Source organism: Pipistrellus kuhlii, unplaced genomic scaffold (assembly GCF_014108245.1).
Source record: "Pipistrellus kuhlii isolate mPipKuh1 unplaced genomic scaffold, mPipKuh1.p scaffold_m20_p_21, whole genome shotgun sequence".
Classification (NCBI taxonomy): Eukaryota; Metazoa; Chordata; class Mammalia; order Chiroptera; family Vespertilionidae; genus Pipistrellus; species Pipistrellus kuhlii.
This window is the reverse complement of record NW_023425520.1, coordinates 13,048,018-13,063,389: the sequence shown is the minus strand read 5'-3', so window position 1 is coordinate 13,063,389 and position 15,372 is coordinate 13,048,018.

Genomic DNA, 15,372 nt, shown 5'->3' with positions numbered 1-15,372 from the left:
GGGCCTGCAGGCTGCGGGCGTAGGCTGTGACCGTAGGCTGTGACCGAGGACCCGAGGCCTCACCCCCAGAACATTCCGTTTAAAACCAAAGGAAACGTCTCAGGTTTAACGATGCAGTTTTAGGAAAATCAACAGGCAAGTGTGGCCAGGCTGCTTCCTGACTCACTGCCTCGGACACTCAGCCTGAGCCCACCCCACGCCCAGGAGCTCACACTCTCTGCTGAGGGAGGTTGGCCCATAGCATCGCCCACAGAGACAGAAATGAGAGAACCATCAGAGTCCCCGGTGACAGCGCGGGGGACAAGCACTGACCGGCCCTCCACTGGGGCCCCCGGCAGAGGCCTCCAGGGCTGGGCGGGACCTGCGGGGAAGAAATGATGGAGGGAAGTCAGCCCAGCAGACGGAAGGAGCCCTGGGGGCCAGGGTTTCCCAGGTGGACTGTGGCACAGCCAGGCATCACTCAAGAGGCAAATGGCTGGGCAGTGAGGAGGACAGAGGACAGAGAGCGGAGGGTCCGAGGCCAAGGACACAGGCGAACAGCAGGTGGTTGGGAAGTTCCAGCGTGTGGGGTCTTCATGGCGGGGACGTGGTGCCCTGGGGTCAGGCAGAGGGCCTGGCCCGCTCCAAACACCAGTCAGTCCCCTGAAGGTGATGCCACGGGAGGGAGAGGGGGAGAAGGGGGAGGACGAGGCTGGAACCAGAGGCTCCGAGAGGGTGTGGAGAAGGCAGAGTGACTGTCACCTCGCCGCCACAGGACGAGAATGAGGAGAGAAGAGCAGGTTTGGGGACAGAGACGCCAGGAAAGGCCGCGAGGCCCAGCCAGAGGGCCCGTGAGGAGGGTGCAGAGGGTGACGGGAGGAAGGTGAGCACTGGGGAGGGAGACCACTCGTCATACCACAGGCCCATACAACGGAGGATGTGACCAGCAAACACACGTGCACCCAGTGCAGGAGCGCCGTGGGCGTGGAAAGCCCCGGAGGCATCGGAGAGAGGCGGACAGCCTGCCGTCCCAGCAGGGCCCGGCGCCCGCTGACCCACTGCGCAGACCTCCCAGCCAAAACCAGCAGGAGACGCCGTCCCAACAGCTCCCCGACCGGAGGGACCAAATCTTCACAACATCCCACCCAAATGCTTCTCCAGTGCACCTCCCAGACAGACCACATGCGGGCACACACGCCCAGAGGCTGAAATCACATCATGCTTCCTCTCAGACCAACTGGCATGAAGAGAGAAGTCCGCTACAATGAAAAGGCTCAGAGCAACTAAAACCCAGAGGGCCGAGGTTTTAGCAGGTGGCAGGCGCCGGCCCAGGCAGGCGTGAGCATGGATCTGGACTGTCCTCTGTCCCTGTCACATGTGTGCACGGTGACCCCGCCCCCCATAGCACTCGGCCAGATGGAGAAGGTGCCAATGAGAGATGGGCTTGAGGGCGACTTGCCTGCTATTCAGGGACACGGGGGTTTCCATGGCAATGAGAGAGGTCCCTGGCCGCAGCCCAGTGTCCCGTGGCCCCCAAAATGGGTGCTGAGGGCCCCACCCCCCGAAGCCCACACCGTCCCCCACTCTCAGGTGAGCCCGTGAAGGGGTATGTGCAGAACCAGGAGTCCATGGAGCCACCATAAGTCCATCAGTCTCCCTCACAGCTGCCCGCCCGCCCAGCTTACCCATGAGTCCCAGGCTCCCCTGGGAATGAACAGGCAAACCTGTCTGACCAGCTCTGGCCCCAGCCCAGTTCCCGAGCCGCAGAGCAGCTGAGCTTGGCTCAAGGCAAACCAGGAAGCCAGGGAAAGACCCGGGGCCTGGGCACTGCCCAAGTCCAGGGCAGGAGGGCACGGGCCCTGCAGCGAGAAAACACCTCCTGTCCAGCTTCCCTCCTGAAGGCCAGACAGCACACAGGGTGGGACATCGCTGAGCCTTTGTCTCGAGTGATGAACAAGGTTCAGAGACTCGGGCAGAGCAGAGGTGACCACGCTCGCCATGGGTGCAGCTGCCCACGTGAGCTGGCGGTGGCTGAGTGTGCGTTTGCTTCCCTCCATGAGGAAAGCCTGAATTTGCAAATGAGGTTAATCAAAGCAGGATGTCCTGCTCACATAAAGGTCCTGTGCTGAGCAGGGAGGATCCAAGATGGCTGCTCCGGTAGATACCTAACCGAGCAGCACACAACAATTTCAATGGAATACAACTAAAATGTAGAGTGGACATTGCCCAGAGCTACAGGTAGTCGACTGAAAATTCTACAACAAGAAGGAAAGAGAAAACCAGAAGGAAAATCAGAGGAGCTGAAAAAAAGCCTAAGGTACAGAGACATGCTGTGTGCCCACACGCACGCGCGCGAGGAGAGGTCGCAGCCGGAGAGGAGGAGAGGGCTGGGTGCTGCCTGGTGTTCCCTAGCAGGAAGGAAATAGAACCCCCAGCCTGGGCTGAAACCCCGGACCGGCAGCGCTGAGCCCCAGTTATGGGCCAGACCCTGGGGACCCAGGCTCCGGCAGGGGGAGACGGGGCTGTGAGGCGGAATCCCAGGGGAGCGGCGAAAAGCAGGGCCCCCGGAGTCGCGCGCACATTGCGCGCAGAGGACTGAATGTTGACTCTGATGCTGGATTACCCTAGCGGGAAGAAACAAAGCCTCCAGCGGCGCTGAGCCTCAGTCTGGACTGCTCTGAACCCCAGTTCTAGGCCAATCCCTGGGGACCCAGGCTCAGGCAGGGGCAGAAAGGGCTGTGAGGCAGACAGAATCCCAGGGGAGCGGCAAAAGCTGAGCCTCCAGAGTCGCGCACACTGCGCGCAGAGGACAGTCTGTTGACTCTGATCCTAGACTCCCCTAGTGGGAGGGAGAAAGAAGGCTCCAGACTGGAGGAACGCGACGGGGAGCAGGAGCCCCTGCCGGACGCTGGCCAGCTGGGCGCCAGCAAGGAGCCGGGCGACGAGGCCCCCAGGGGGGGGGGTGCCCCTGAGCCTTCGACCGCTGAGCGCGGGCAACAGAGCCAAGGCCGGAGGCTGCTTCCTGGGTGGCGCCGACCCCGGCAACAGGCTGAAGCAGCGCAGGAGCCCGCGGAGAACAAAGGGGTGCCACAGGCCAACCTGCTGAGCTCCCAGGACAAGGAGGAAGAAACCAAAGAAGTTCTCAATGTGAAGAAATCAAGTGAGAGCAAAAGATAGTAAAATTACTTAAGAAAGAATACAAAGAAGATCTTGAAAAATCAAAGACTAAGTCAGAACTCAACTCACCAGCCAACATTGCAACATAAATGCGTTTTTAAAACAAAAGAAAAAAAAAAGGACAGAATGTTGGAACAGCGGCAGCCAGGCCTAGAGTGCCCAGGCACAAGGCAGTGGCAGCCGGGCCCGGAGCAGCAACGCCAGGCCCCAGAGCAGCAGCAGCCAGAACCAGAGCAGCAGCAGCCAGGCCTGGAGCAGCCAGACCTGGGACAGTGGCAGCCAGGCCTGAGGCGGAGGCAGCCAAGCCCAGGGTGCCCAGTCCAGGAACACTCAGACCCGGAGTGGCCGGGCCTGGAGAAGCCAGGCCCAGAGCAGCCGGGTTGGGAGCAGCCAGGCCGAGAACAGCAGTAGCCAAGCCCAGAGCATCCAGGCCGAGAGCGGCCAGACTCGGAGCAGCCGGGCCCGGGGCAGCCGGGCCCAGAACAGCCGGGTCTGGTGCGGCCAGGCCCGAAGCAGCAGCTACCAGGCTGGGAGCAGCCAGGCCCGGAGCAGCGGCTGCCAGGCTGGGAGCGGCCAGGCCCGAAGCAGCCGGGTCGGGTGCAGCCAGGCCCGGAGCAGCGGCTGCCAGGCTAGGAGTGGCCAGGCCTGGAGCAGCCGGGTCTTGTGCGGCCAGGCCTGGAGCAGCGGTTGCCAGGCTGGGAGCGGCCAGGCCCGGAGCAGCGGCTGCCAGGCTGGGAGCAGCCAAGCCCGGAGCAGCCGGGTCGGGTGCAGCCAGGCCCGGAGCAGCGGCTGCCAGGCTAGGAGTGGCCAGGCCCGGAGCAGCCGGGTCTTGTGCGGCCAGGCCTGGAGCAGCGGTTGCCAGGCTGGGAGCGGCCAGGCCCGGAGCAGCAGCTGCCAGGCTGGGAGCGGCCAGGCCCGGAGCAGCGGCTGCCAGGCTGGGAGCGGCCAGGCCCGGAGCGGCCGGGCCCGGAGCAGCCGGGCCCAGAGCAGCCGGGTTGGGTGCGGCCAGGCCCGGATCAACAGCAGCCAAGTCCAGAGCAACTAGATTGGGAGCGGCAGTGACCAGACCTGGAGCAGCTGGTTGTGGAACGAACCAGAGCAACAGAGGCCAGGCCCAGTGCAGCCAGGCCCAGAACAGCTCACTCCTTGCCTGCCCCTGCCCCACGGCTGCCTCTCAGACATGGCTGGAAACTTTTGCAGGAACTTGAGGGTCTGCTGAATCAAGTGATGAAGGCTTAGATCTGGATGTATTGAGTTAGTATAGCGCTGGGGTGTTGATCTGTGAATGCCGTGGGTGGAGCCTGGATGAGGCTGGTTGACCTATTTGGAAATGTCTTTTGTGTGAAGTGTATCCTTGGGCATGTGGAGATATTATTGATATGATAAAATGCTAAGTAACTGATTTACTATCTGAAAAGGGATTTACTATTGGGGAAAGAGAGGGAGGAAGAAACTGAACATAAACTGTGCACCTATGGATGAGGACAATGGGGGATGGGGAGGGGGCAGAAGGTGGGGTGGGAACCTGGTGGACGGGGGAAGAAATGAGGAACCTTTGTAATAATATGAACAGTAAAGATTGATTTAAAAAAAAAAAAGGTCCTGTGCTGTAAGCAGCCAAGCCTCTGGTCCGTGTGAAATACGGTGTCTATACAATCTCTGTGCACACTTCTGTCAAATGCTTCCAATGCACAGAAAGCTAAAGGCTAGCGTGACCGACTCTGCGCCCCACACCCCCTGCTGACTTCATTTCTCCCTTTCTTCTTCGGGCTGTTTTGCAGATATAAAATTTTTAAATAGGATTTCATTGCTATACCTTAATTTTTATGCAGTTTTCTAGGGATGAACAGCCAAGAGTAAGCAGCATATTTGAACACTTGATTCTACTTCATTTTCTTTTTCAATTGATGGGAACATGTTATGTAAAAGAAAACATCCCACGTGGAGGAAGACCAGCCCCTCGGCTATTATTTATAAAAGCAAGGACAGCCGTGTGATGGCTGAGCAGTTATGGCTCCGTGTCTTGACAATATCTCAACCATGACGTTTCTTCAGAACAGAATGGAAAAGTGATTTTACATGCACTTTGTATTAACCCTCTTCCTGAATCAGGCAGGCGTTCCCAGGTCAGTCACAATGCACAACTCCAGAAAGTTCTGTCACCTACGCCGAGGGGGGACCCGGTCACACATCCCAGATAAACCCAATGCAGGGACTCCGCAGACACACGGCACAGAGCCGGGAGGAACCAGGCTCGGGACCACCCTGACGGACAGGCTTCCCAGCCAATCCATGTGCTACCCGCTTGCCCATGTTTGCAGCCACGGGAACAAGGCAGCAGGGCGGAGAGGATCGGTGCCCCCTCACCCAACGCCCAGAGGCTGGGGCTGGTCTGCGCTCCTGGGTGCTGGCCTAGGCGAGGCCCTCGGGTGGCCCTCATGGCCATGTGGATGCGCCCGGGCCTCTGGTCCCTGGAGGGAGCGCGGCGTAAGCGGTGCGCAGTCTGCGCCTCAGCTGGTGGGCCAGCCTGCATCTGTCGGCGCCACCAGAGCCTCCCCACGGACTGCGGGCTCTGCCGAGGGGGACCGCCCTCCTGGCACAAGAGCACCGAAGGCACGCCGAGCAGAACGTCCCACCAGAGAATTCTGGGAAGAGCAGCACCGAAGGTGAAACAAGCACACAGGAGGACCTCAGCTCGCCGTAAAGAAAGGAGCATTTGCCCCGGCCGGACTTGATTTCTGCCAAGAGCACGTACTTTGGTTGCAGGCTCCACCCCCCGTCCGGGTCGGGGCTGGTACCGGAGGCAACCAATCCATGTGTCTCTCTGACATCGATGTTTCTCTCTGTCTCTGCCCCTCCTTCCACTCTCTCTAAAAATCAATGGAAAAATATCCTCGGGTGAAGATTAACAAAAAACCTTCTCTCATAAAGAGGAAATATGCTAATTGACTCTCATGCCCTCACAAAGATGGCAGTGCCCACAGCCAATAAGGAGGGAATATGCTAATTGACTGCCATGCCCTCAAAGATGGCAGTGCCCACAGCCAATAAGGAGGGAATATGCTAATTGACTGCCATGCCCTCAAAGATGGCAGGGCCCACTGCCACAAGATGGTGGCGCCCAGAACCCTCAGCCCCGCCGGGACAGCAGACATGCAGCCCCGCTGGGCCCACCCCCAGGCAGGTCCAGCCGCTCCGCATGCCTGCCTCCGGAGTCCCCCAGTCCCTCAGCCCCCCAGCTGCCCAGGGCCAGCCCGAGGTACAGAAAAGCTTCGGGTGGTGGCTGCCCAGTGGCTCAGGGCGGCCCGAGGCTCAGGTAAGCAGGGCCGGCCGAGGCTTGCGCTGCCGGCAGCGGCAGCAGCAGAGGAGTGATGGGGGCATCGCCTTCCCCTGATCTCCAGGTCACCTCCCGCCCCTGAGGGCTCCCGGACTAATAGGGAGCAGGCTGGGCTGAGGGACCCCCTTCCAGTGCATGAGTTTTCATGCACTGAGCCTCTGATAATAATAATAATAAAAATATGGAACATTTAACCTCATTTTACTAAAAAAAAACATTTACCGGGTTTCCTAAAGTCTATGTTCTAAGAGCTATGGGAACAAATGATGGTAGTTAAGGAAGCAGACAAACTAATCTCGACTAAAATAAATAATACATACTATTATAACCAATTAATCACCAATAACCCTAGCTGCCAACTCGTAAACAACATGCACTGTGCTCTCACACCAGTTCACGTACATAAACTTTTTCTCAAATACCCACTAACCAAAGAGTGAAAAGGTTATCTGCAGGTTAAAACATAACCACCTTATGGATCCTTATCTCTAACGTAGGGGTGTCGAACTCAATCAGAGAAGGGGCCAAAATCTAAAATCCAGCCTAAATCGCGGGCCGAATGGTTTACTGAACAGTCATAAACTGTCATTGTGATGGAAACGCAGCGGAGTGCAGTGATGACAGCGCGGTGCGGGCCACATTGCAAGGCCTGGCGGGACGGATTTGGCCCGCGGGCCTTGTGTTTGACACATGTGCTCTAACGCACAGCACTCTCTGCCACAGAGAGGACCAGGGAAGGGAGGGTCCAGGCTGTGGGCATCGCCAGGCGGCTCGGCAGGAAGGCCCGCCTCAGCCTCCGTCACGGGGCTGGCTCTGCAGACCCCACAGGACCATGAAGTGCCTGGAATCACCAAATACTGAGTCACATTCAGTCCAGTTTTATATGTCTTGTTTTTTGTGTTCTCACATTACTTTTAAGTGAATAAACTCTGCCCTTAGAGCATCTAAAAGCCTGAGCTCCCGCCATCGAGAGCATTGGAAAGATGGTAAAGATGTCCCTGATTTGGCCAGCCAGCAGATGCTTTTCCAAACTACCATGTGCCCAATCCTCAGCCTGTGGAAGGGGCCCCTTCCCCTCCTCAGAGCCCACCCCCACGGCTCTCTGCCCCTCCAGCACCTCAATTGTCCTATTCTCCAGCTTCTTCCCCCAAAGCTATACCTTTGATCCCGTTTTCATCCTAAATGCACCATCCTCTCTCCTCCCTGGGCCCTGAGAGCAAGCATGGCTGGAAGCAGCCCGTGGACACCGGCACCGGCACTGCACCTCCGCCTCAGCCCAGGGCCTCCCGGCATGCAGCCGGCAGCCCACGGCCTTGCCAGGGCCCGCACACGGCCGCTTTGATCCTCGGGAGCAGATGAGGGAAGGAACCAAGTCCTGAGTACAAGGTCCCAGCGCTCCTCAGGGGCCGAGGGGCAGCCTGAGACCTCGCCCTGTCCTTGACCCCTGGCTCCTGGAGTCTACCCCCTTCAGGTGCTACGGGTCACTGGCTCACTCTCCCTGCCTCTGGCTCTGGGCCTTCACCACTCAACTCCCCAGCTCACACTGGGGCCCCCAGCCTCTCTCCCCCTCACGCTTGGGACCTGCCCAGGACAGGTGACCTCCCTTTCACAACCACTGTGCGCTGGAAACTGCTCAGGCCCTCCATCTGTGAGTCAGCTCATGGATTCTCATGCACCGGACCTCTAGTAATAACACAGCCCCCACAGCCCCCCACAGGCCCCCCCAGGCCCCCACCGCCCCCCACAACCCCCCACAACCCCACACAGCCCAGCCCCCACAGCCCCCCACCGCCCCCCACAACCCCCCACAACCCCACACAGCCCAGCCCCCACAGCCCCCCACAGCCCCCCACAACCCCCCACAACCCCACACAGCCCAGCCCCCACAGCCCCCCACAGCCCCCACACAGCCCCCCACTGCCCCCCACAACCCCCCACAACCCCCCACAGCCCAGCCCCCACAGCCCCCCACCGCCCCCACACAACCCCCCACAACCCCCACAACCCCCCACAACCCCACACAGCCCAGCCCCCACAGCCCCCCACAGCCCCCACACAGCCCCCCAAAGCCCCCCACAGGCCTCCCTGGCCCCCCCACAGCCTCCCCCAGCCCTGACAGGCCCCCCCAGCCCCCCACAGCCCCCACAGCCCCCACAATCCCCCACAGCCCCCACAGCCCCACAGCCCCCACAGCCCCCACAGCCCCACAGCCCCCCACAGCCCCACAAGCCCCCACAGCCCCCACAGCCCCCACAACCCCCCACAGCCCCCACAGCCCCCACAGCCCCACAGCCCCCACAGCCCCCCCACAGCCCCCACAGCCCCCACAGCCCCCACAGCCCCACAGCCCCCACAGCCCCCACAGCCCCCACAGCCCCACACAGCCCCCCACAGGCCTCCCAGGCCCCCCCACGGCCTCCCCCAGCCCCCACAGGCCCCCACAGCCCCCACAGCCCCCACAGCCCCACAGCCCCCACATCTCCCACAGCCCCCCCCACAGCCCCCACAGCCCCACAGTCCCCACAGCCCCCACAGCCCCCACAGCCCCACAGCCCCCACATCTCCCCCAGCCCCCACAATCCCCCACAGCCCCCACAGCCCCACAGCCCCCCACAGCCTCCAGAGCCCCCACAGCCCCACAGCCCCCCACAGCCCCCACAGCCCCACAGCCCCCCACAGCCTCCAGAGCCCCCACAGCCCCACAGCCCCCACAGCCCCCACAGCCCCACAGCCCCACAGCCCCACAGCCCCACAGCCCCACAGCCCCCCACAGCCCCCACAGCCCCACAGCCCCACAGCCCCCACTTAGCCAGGCCACAGGCTAAGGAAACACTTTGGGCGGCCGAGTCTCAGAAAAGCAGCGATTTTGGAGAATCTGCACTGCCTGAAAGTCAGACCCCCGCCTAGAGGGCTCAGACACAACATGTCCTATAAAACCGCAGGCTCACACCGCTGAAACCAGGCCACGCTCCAGCCCGGCCACCCCGCTCGCCCGGCCAGAGGGGAAGCCCGAGGCCCAGCTGCCCAGGGGAGACCCAGGGCTCCCAGGGGAGGCGGGACGCCCGGAGCAGGCCGGGCGCAACCTGGCGCCGGGAAAGTGATAGCCTGACAGGGAGGACCCGGACACACAAGAGGAGCGGGCCGCCTCCGTTCTAGAGTTTCAGGCCGCGACAAAGCCTCCTCCGGGAGCCTGCCACAGGCGGCTGGGAGCCATGCACAGGCGGCCGGGAGCCATGCACAGGCGGCCGGGAGCCATGCACAGGCGGCCCGGGAGCCATGCACAGGCGGCCCGGGAGCCATGCACAGGACGGCCAGGAGCCATGCACAGGCGGCCGGGAGCCATGCACAGGCGGCCGGGAGCCATGCACAGGATGGCCGGGAGCCATGCACAGGCGGCCAGGAGCCCTCCGAGCCTGAGCGCCGGGCCACGCAGGGGGCTGAACAGCCATTTCTTCTTAAGTTCCAGTGATTATCGGGGTGAGGGGTCAGCTATTTAGAAAATGTGCTCATTAAATACAACAGCCAGCCGTGTGGAATGGTGCGGTGCTTTATGAACTGTAAACAGTCCCACGTTCGTTCCCTCCCCGCGGGAATCCCAAGCAGAGCGGAGCCGCTGTGAGCGGTACCAAGCACCTCAGGGACCAGAACCACAGGGCGGAGAACAGAGGGAAAGTCCCCCACACCCCCACACCCCCACACCCCCGGTCATCTGTGTTCACACACCGGCTGGCCACGGGTGTGGACGAGGAACCCCTGATGCTTTAAGTAACTTAAAGTCCACATGAGCCATCGAACGCTACACACAAAACAAAGACTTAAAAAATGCTTTTGTTGTAAGTACCTTGACCCTCGCTGCTTCCCCATTCTAACACGTGCTGTAATGCAGCTGAGGTGTAAGGGTTTGACTCTGCAGTCCTGTCACCCGGAGAGGAGAGCCAGTGTCTCACCAGCTGCGCCCCAGCTCCCGGCACCTGCCCCCGGCCGCCTGGGGCTCCCAGGGCCCCATGGAGGCACCGCCGTCCCCTGCCTGCCCCAGGGCCTGCAGCTGGAGAGTACCCCGGATCCTCAGACAGCTCCAGAGGGCGCTCAGCCCGCCCGCGGGACAGCACCGGCGATGCCCATGGGCTGCGTTCCCAGCCTGGGCTCCGCCTGGTGCGGCTCCCGGCACCCTGAGATCTCCGGGGAGCAGGGGCCGCCCGCGCGGGGGGTTCCAGGGAGGCAGTGCCTGCACCCAGCTCCCCGGGGGCCAGCACCCAGCTCCCCGGGGGCCAGGCGGACCGCGCCGGCGGCTCCGGGGGGACTGGGGGGGGACTGGGGAGGGGGACAGAGCCGGCGGCTCCTGGGGGACTGGGGGACGGGGGACGGGGGGGGGGGGGGGGGGGGGACAGAGCCGGAGGCTCCGGGGCCCCTCGGGGAGCTCACCGCGTGGGGCCGCCTTCCTGCCGCTCGGGGGCGGCACCCGGAGCCGCTGGGGTCACTCACCTGCGCGCTGGGCCTGTCCTCACCGGCCGCTCAGAACCGAACCCCGCGCCCTCCGGCCCCGCCGGTCTGGTCCTCAGTGCGGACCCGCCTCGGTGCGGCGCGGAGACGGACCGCAGCCTCCGGAGGCGCCGCGGCAGAACGGGCCCCGGGGCCGCCGAGCTCCGCGCCCGGTCCGTCCACACCTGCCGGCCCCGCGCTCACCGGGACCCACGGGCCGGCGAGCAGCGCCCCTGGCCCCGCGGGAGGCGCCGGGAGGTGCGGGTCCCCGGCCGCCGCTCACCTCGCTCCGCTCCGGGCTCCAGGCTCCGCGCTCCCGGCTCCGGGCTCCGCGCTCCGGGCTCCCGGCCGGCAGGTGTCGCCGCGGCCGGGCGGGCGGGGCGAACCGGCTTCGGTCGACGGCGCGGCCCCTCCGCCCCCGCCCGCAGCCCGGGCCTCGCTCCGGCGGATCGGGCTCCGGGGCCCCGGCCCGCGGCCCCGGCCACGTGCCCGGCCCCCGCCCGCCCGCGGCCCCGGGAAGTTCACGGCCCGCGGGGAGGGGGCGCGGGGGGCGCCGGGCGAGGCCGGGGTCCCGGGGAGTGAGGGGGCCGCCCGGGCCGCGCGGACCCACCTGGAGCGCGGAGTCCCGCCGCCACCGTCCGCCGGCTCCGCTCCTCCCGCTCCTCCCGGGGCCGCTCCTCCCGGCTCCGCTCCGCCCGCTCCTCTCTGCTCCGCCGGCTCCGCTCCTCCCGCTCCTCCCGGGGCCGCTCCTCCCGGCTCCGCTCCGCCCGCTCCTCTCTGCTCCGCCGGCTCCGCTCCTCCCGGGGCCGCTCCTCCCGGGGCCGCTCCTCCCGGGGCCGCTCCTCTCCGCTCCGCCGGCCCGCGCTCCTGGCGCCCGGCCCGCTGCGCACGCGCCGCCGCAGCCCCGCGCCGGGCGGGCGGACAGACGGAAGGACAGGGGGGACCCCGCGGCCCGGACACGCTCCGCCCGCACCGCCGCGGAGGGCGCGGGCCGCTCACCGCCACCGGAGGGGGACGGGCCCGGAGGGCAGGCTCCCGGGTGCGCGGGGGGAAGAGGATGGGACCCTGAGACACGCGCTGCCGCTGGCGCCTGACCCGCCCGTCCTTGGCATTGGCTGTGGACGTGCCTGTGAAAAGCCTAAAGCAACAAACAAACGTTAAAGGCGCAGAGGGAACAGAAGCACTCACTCCAAATGCTCAGTCCCCTCAAGGGCCGCATCAGCCCTGGTCCCTGCCATGCAGCTCTTGTTTGATGATGGAACGCAAACTCTGGGTAAAGGCGAGGAGAGCAGAGGGGAAGGGGGAACTAAGCAAGAACTTTAACTCATGGAAGTCTAAAACTTGTGTTACGTTCCCCCGCATAATAAAATAACTTTAATTATGCTTTTAACGACCATGATTACATGGTGGGAGGTACCATTAACGTGAACGAAGAAGGGGGGTTCTGTGGGCAGTAGCCCCCCGGGGTGATCTGACCACGAATCCCTGCCCGGGTGGGTCCTGGGGGGCAGCCGAGCCCAGGCCACAGCGCCCTCAGGACGGGCTCTGAGCCCTTGGCATGCAGGCAGCACACCTGGCACCCCAGAAATCACACCCTGGCAGCAGGAATCCCCCTCAGGAGGGCACATGCTCTTGTTAACCATCCCTTAACCCAATCCCGGCCCAGCATCCTCCCCTTCCTGCCCTCTCCCCACTGCTCCTGACTTCAAACGCACAAAACTGCCTTCTCCGGAGCACCCGAGACCTCCCTCCCTGGCATATGTCCTCGGTTTGCCTTAAACTCACAAAAATTCTCTCCAGGTTTGGACCTTTCTTACGTCGACATTAGGTTATTCTGTGTCCCTTATTCTAAAGCAACATTTTTTATGATGAGAAAGTGTCATCAGTGAAACTTCGCTTCTGAATCTAATTAAAAAGATTTAATGATTTGGTACCCAATACATTAAATCTTTTAAAATGATTTCCAACCCTAGCCGGTTTGGCTCAGTGGATGGAGTGTCAGCTGAGGACCAAAGGGTCCTGGGTTCGATTCCAGTCAAGAACATGTTCCTGGATGGTAGGTTTCTCCCCAGCCCAGGCCCTGGTCAGGGCCCCTGTAGGAGGCCACCAATCGATGGGTCTCTCTCACATCCATGTTTCTCAGTCTCCCTCTCTCTCCCCCTCCCTCTGAAAATCAGTGGGAAAATGCCCTCAGGTGAGGACTAAGAAGAAAAGCTTGATGGTTAGAGGTGGTTGCAAAACACGTGGAACTAGCTCGTCGGTGCCAGGGCCCTGGGCCTTTCCCGCCGGAACCTGCGGGGCCCGTTTCCATGCGCCTGGTGGAGCCTCCAGCAGACACCACAGACAGCAAAGGCGGGTGAGGCGCAGGCTGACCTGAGGCCAGAGCCCGGGCTGGTCCTCACAGCCCCCTTTCCTCCGCTTCCCGGTGTTACTCCCACAGATGTCCACACGCATGTCCTGAGTGTAGACGTGGGTCAGAGCAAGGGGGGGAGTGCCCAGTGGCGCCTCCTGGGGCACCTCCTCACCTTGTCTGTCTGACCTGCACCCTCAAACCTGGTGAAGAGGCCAGCCCAGCGAGGCCGGCCCACCGCAGCCCTGGGGCTTCCATAGAGGCCCTCGGTCGCTGTATGATGTAAATGAAAACCAGACCAGCAAACAGCGGCCATGCTCATGTCCGCGTGTGTGCGGAGTCCCCTCGTTTGCTAAATCACTTCTCACAACAGCTTCTCGATGAGAACACGTTCCCATTGCCAGGAGGGGACTTCCCCAGCAAAGTAGCCGGAGACCCGCGTGTTCAAGCAGAGGGAGGGGGTCGGGAGCAAAGCAGCCAGCCCACCCGTCCCAGCTGTCCTCCACCAGGCCCCCAGTGCTTCTCTCTCTCTTCACACATGCCGACACATGTGTACACATGTATGGGTGTGCACATAAGCATATACATATTCGCATGTGCGTCATGCATGTATGCCCACATACACACATGCACAGACACGTGTGCACACATATATGCATATATTGTAAATATTTCTCTATTTTCTGCATACAACGCAGCTAGAGAGCAGTCCAGTTCCTGAGGAGGGGCAGCTGGAGATGGAGAAAATGAAAGAAAGAGACAGACACAGAGACGGAAGGAAAAAGCTGGGGCTGCGTGGGACAGCTATCCTCTGATGGAGAGACAGTGACTCAGAGCCAATGCAGCACGTTTATTTTATACAGCAAAATACCAGGAAGATGCCAAACCGGTGTGGCTCAGTGGATAGAGCGTTGGCCTGTGGGGGGTGTGCAGGAGGCAGCTTCTCTATAATAGATATTTCTAACTCTCTATCCCTCTCCTTTCATCTCTGTAAAAAATCAATAAAATATATTTTTTTAAAATACCAGGAAGTTTTACAAAAGCCCAAGACAAAGAAGATTCTTGTGGCTTCTTTGTAATCATCACTTCTGGGTGACCCCAGATAATAGTGTTTGTTCCTGGTGCTTGGCTGGATTTAGATAATGAAACACCCCCTGGGGCCTGAGCTGAAGGTCAGGCTGACAACACCCCTGCCTCTGGCAAGGTATGTTTCCTGGGCATGGCTCTGCCAGTGCTGCTAGATTCAGATGGAAATCAGCTAAATCAGCTCAGGGGCCTCTCCCGGGCGCTCTCTACATATGCACATGCACACACACATGCACACTTGCACACACACATAGAGGCGTGCACACGCCCTGTCACTCTGTCCCCGTGAGCACATTAGCTCGGCCTCCAGTGTGCTCTCTGCTGGCTGCTGCCTGGGCTCCCAGCTCTGGGTCCTTGTCCCCTGTCCTGGGCACTGGCCTCGTGGGTCTTCCCCACGCTGCAGGAGGGCCCAGGGAGCTCCCTTTCCCTGAGCAATGCTGCACTTCAGGGTCATTTGGCCTCGGGCGGTATCTCCTGCGTGGACCCTGAACTGTGCTGGGCCGTGCAAACACCTGTGAAGGGGCCGGCAGAACCCTCCAGCAGCCACCATGAGCCAGCATGAAATGTCACCAACTTGTCAACATTTCCCAAATTACAATAGGACAGCAGCCAAGAAATAAATGATCAAAACACAAATTAAGGCTCTAGCCAGTTTGGCTCAGTGGACAGAGCATCGATCGGCCTGCAGACTGAACACATGTCTGGGTTGCAGGCTCAATCCCCAGTATCGGGCATGAAGGAAGCAGCCAATCAATGATTCCCTCTCATCATTGATATTTCTCTCTGTCCCTCTCCCTTCCTCTCTGAAATCAATAAAAATATTTTTTTGAAAAACTAAGTTTAAAGCTTAGAAATTGTCAGATGTAAGTCTACGATGGATCGTGTGGTCACATGGACCTCAGTGAACATGTCACTTCTAGATGACTGTCAGCGCAACTCCGGGCCCTATCCAGCGCCCTGGGTA